The following is a 4,581-nucleotide window of genomic DNA, read 5'->3' as shown; positions in this document are numbered from 1 at the left end:
CTAACTGGATGAACGGGCTGCAATCGAAAAAGACAAGTTAGAGTTTATACTATACCAGTATTTGTACAGTGATAAAATGTGGTCCCCGTGGTAGCCAATAGTGAATCAGTGTAATTCGTTGGACGTTTTCCTCTCTTGCATACTTCGAGGAACATACACACTGTAAATTAGGTTAAACACGAGACTGACAAAAACACCTACCATGGTAAATCACGGATAAATCCGTAAAGGGTAACCATTTCTCGTTCCTTGTGTGTTGTTTCTAAATTCACGGAAAATTTGTTCCATCAAATCACGTGAAACGTGAAGGATAAGATGTTTAAATCCTTCCAGCAGAAAACTAGCAAGGCATTGTATAATAAGTAACAATTTTACAAAAATACATATTATCTTAATCTTATATTTCCATGACAACATGTAACCATTCATTTACTCTAAGCATAATTGACGGCCACATTTGTTATTGTATGGTTTGGTTTAAAATCCGCGAAAAGCTACACGAAGGGTATATGCACTAACCGTCTCTAATTTAGCAGTACAAGACTAGAGAAAAGGCAGTTAGTCATCACCACACACCATTGACTCTTGGGCTACTAGTTTACCAAAGACGAATTGGGCTGACCGTAGCATTATAACATCCTCACAGATTAAAGGGTGAGCATGTTTAGCGGGATGTTCACAGAACCCGCTACCCTTAGATTACGAGTCGAGTGCTGCTCTAACCACCTGCCTACGCTGGGTTATTTTATCCTTTGTTACCTTGACAAACTATAACCATTCATTTACCGTAAGTTTAGCTGACGACCACTTTTGTTATTCAATGTTACCATGACAAACTGAAGCCATCAACTTACTACAAATATGGTTGACGACCTCTTTTGTTTCGTTTAAAATAGTAAATAACATACAAGTTGTCTCACGGTGTTTAAAAGTCAGAACGTTAAATTTTAAAGTTGACGACACGAAGTTGAAAGGTACATTTTCTAAATTACTGATTAAATGTATTCATTAACTGCATGCTCGTACTGTTTTACCTTATTAATTGTATTAACATAGAAATTGCATTTCAGTGTCAAGAAGTTTTACCATCTTACTCAAAGTTTGTTTGTTTTTCTGAAAAGTAGATAAGCATTTTCTAGGTAGAATTGTTATTCACTTTCTTTCGTAAACACTGTACTTAAAAACACACCAGTCTTAAGTTTACGCCCTTATACATGCATGTGTTAACATAAACCGAAGTATTACATTACAACGGTATTTGTAGTTAGCCAATGCTTTACTTACATTCAATCTGGAACTGGGAATAGTGCATTTAAAGCTGTATGAAAATGCCATTCACCCGACGGCATTATTCCGAATACACACCTCTGTACTGTCTATGAAGGGATGACGTGGATTATTCGTGAAAATGCTATTTTAAAATACTTCTCAATAGGTCACCAGAACTTTACAATTCTATCCTATATTTACCTTTGAAGTAATATCTATGTAATGACCGAGTTATGAGAATGTCTGTAAATATCACAGCAAAAAGTTTGAATTTCTTGTTCTTATTTCCTTGTTTAGCACATGATAAAACAAAAACAATGGTGTCAACTAATTTCACTGAGGAAACAGTTTAAAATGGAGCATCTGATTTTATAAATACTAAGTAGTAGCGATTTTTTTAAAAAATCATAATTCTAGGGTAAATGATGTTGTCATTAACCCTTGCAGTTAGCTTTCATCCAGATGTTTTGTGTTGATTTAAAAAGCTTAGTTACAGGGTGGAACAGGCATTACCAGCCAATAATATAAACAATAAATATTGCAGGTGGAGCTTCATTATATTTAGAACCTGGTTATAAATACAGTCTCCCTATGTCTATAGTAACACTAACGTAAAAACAAGCAAACAAGAATTTTGTTTCAAAAAAAGAAGTAAATGTAGGAATGGTTAATACCAGTCCTTCAAAAACAACGTAAACAAGATAGTAGGGATGGCATAACTATCCAATCAATGGTTAATACCAGTCCTACATAAACAACGTAAACAAGATAGTAGGGATGGTATTATAACTATTCAATCAATGGTTAATACCAGTCCTACATAAACAACGTAAACAAGATAGTAGAGATGGTATTATAACTATTCAATCACAACCAAGTTTATCATTTTTATCTGTCTATTAACATTCCACTACTCTGAATGCATGTGCTGCTAAAGAGGGATAATGCAGACGCCATCTTTATCATTTTGTTTGGATTGGTTTTGAAGGAGTGATATTAGCCATCCCTGCGTTTTCCCTCCTTTTTTGAAAAGTTTTACTTTACTTGTATAATTACACCGAGTTGTTTGACTGTGTTCTTTAAATCACACACGCAAATCGTAGTCTCCCAAACATTGTCAGTTTAAATGCCACGTTAGTTAACATACCAGAACTAATGCCACACTCTTACTTTAAGTATCTCAGTTTCTGACCAGTTTAAAAACGAAGAAGATTGATGGCTCCAGTTGTGTCGCTTTCTTTTAAAAGAAAATCGTTCTTGTTTTATTTGTGTAAATCTCGAGTTAAAAGTCACGAATGGTCCATCCATATTTACCTAGGATAAGAACAAACACGATCGTGTCTGCTTAGGTTTAAAACACACACACATATCTACGGAGATAGGAGATCTGTGTTGTTGCTCAGTATCATTCACGTAAATGATTTAAAGGGAAAACTACTGAGCTAGTTTTAAACTAATAACGAAACCTTACCAGCGACTAAGACAAAATTTATCCCAGTAACGTACACCATTTCAATCAGCAGATGCATATATGAAATCAATCTCACATAACCAAAACAAATAAGAAATCACAGTAAGAATTTAAACCTTTACACAATAAATCGTTCCAGAAAACATATTTACATCATTATAAAGGAATATGTACTGAAAACAACAAAAACCTTTATACAAGTAATAAAAATAACAGTTGTAAATGTAGTACGATGTATCAACTTGGTTTTTCTTGTACACAAGTTCTATGCTCTTGATGTTTACCCTGACAAGTTATGATAAACTACATACAAACAGTCAGGAATATATAACTACGTTTACCCTGACATGGTCAAGTTATGATAAACTACATACAAACAGTCAGGAATATATAACTTCCAATTACAGTAATATTAAAATCAAGTATGTTTTTTTTACAGTGTAACATTAAATTTTATTTCTGAAAGTCGTAATAAGGATGATCCATGTACAGTTATGTCAGTCATATATTCTTGTTTGGCACTGGCATCCATTCCTATATTACCTTAATTTACAAAATATTTATCTCGTTTTGTCATTTTCCCCCTTTTATTGATAAGTTGTATTCTGTGTTTAATAAAAGTTGATGTGTGCGCTAGTCCTTGTCACTCCATTTCATACGTGTTATAGGGGCTGACTCCCTAAAGGTAATTTTGTAGAGTATAAAGAACTGTTAACATATTATTGACTGGTAATTCCTGTGTTAATCTGTATACTTAAGCTTTTGAAAGAACACCAGATTTCTGTAAGAGAACTAACTACAAGTGGTAATGATAACATCGTTTAAACTAAATATTATGATTAAATAATAATAATAATACTTATTACGACTGAACTATAATATCATTCACTTCCCAGAAACAAATAAAGTCTATGTTGATTTAAACTGACGTTAGTTATAAAGTATTTGTAGCGTTATGTCGACCAAAACAAAGAAAAGAAAGACGAAAAATTTGATGGGTCACTTTCTGGTTTTGTATCTTGGCGAAGGTTTCTTGCGTTGTTTTGGAGCTTGTTTGGTGGAGAAACAAATGAAAGCGAGCTACAATCATTTCTTAAAATACGTAAAGCTGTCATCGTTAATGTTTCAACATGTGTATATCTGTATTATGAGTATTGAGTATTTTGCCCATCCATACATTCAGAGTTTACCAACTGTATGGCAAACAGGCCCACAAAACTCTCTACACCATTAGAAATGAATATGTAATACAGACAAAATATTAGGTTGTCCAGAAATAAATGTAGTTTTGAACTGCAAAGTTTGGAAAAGTATAAACCAATATTGTAAAACATACTTTAATCAAAGTAAGCGCCATTTGTTTCAACACACTTTTACCAACGTCTAATGATGCTGTTTATGCCCCTGCTGTAGAAACCAGAGTTTCTATGGTCAATGAACTCCCTGAAAGCTTCTTCTTCAGCTGCCTGGTTTAGAAAGAGTTTATCGTTCAAAAAGTTGTCAGAGTGCTTAAAATAATGAACGTGTTTAGGGGAAAGGTCTGGAGAATAAGGTGGATGAGGCAGAACCTCGATTCCCAATTCGTTCAATTTTTAGAGCGTCACCTTGACAGGTCTCGTAACGCCGATTTTGTTGATCTTCAGTCAGCTCATGCAGAACCCGCTTATCCAACTTTTTCGTCTTTCCAATTGCACTCAGGTAGTTGGCAACGCTTGATTTGCTTGTGCCTAGCTTTTCTGCAAGCTCGTGCACTATTATGCAAGGGTCTGTCTCAACCGCTTCCCTTAATGTGTTTTCATCTAAGGATAGCTTCTTTCCACAACTTTCGCGGTCTTCAAGAC

The 4,581-nt window shown here is 34.4% G+C and overlaps 1 protein-coding gene across 5 annotated transcripts in view; it reads right to left on the bottom strand.

Annotated features, from left to right (window-relative positions):
* LOC143244371 (uncharacterized) overlaps window positions 1–4,581 on the bottom strand; it is a 70,600-nt gene that overhangs the window by 44,413 nt on the left and 21,606 nt on the right. The gene's annotated exons all lie outside the window — the stretch shown is intronic.

This window comes from Tachypleus tridentatus, chromosome 2, assembly GCF_004210375.1.
Source record: "Tachypleus tridentatus isolate NWPU-2018 chromosome 2, ASM421037v1, whole genome shotgun sequence".
In the NCBI taxonomy this organism is placed as follows: Eukaryota; Metazoa; Arthropoda; class Merostomata; order Xiphosura; family Limulidae; genus Tachypleus; species Tachypleus tridentatus.
Note: the sequence above shows the minus strand (reverse complement) of the source record. Positions and strands in the feature narration are given on the sequence as shown.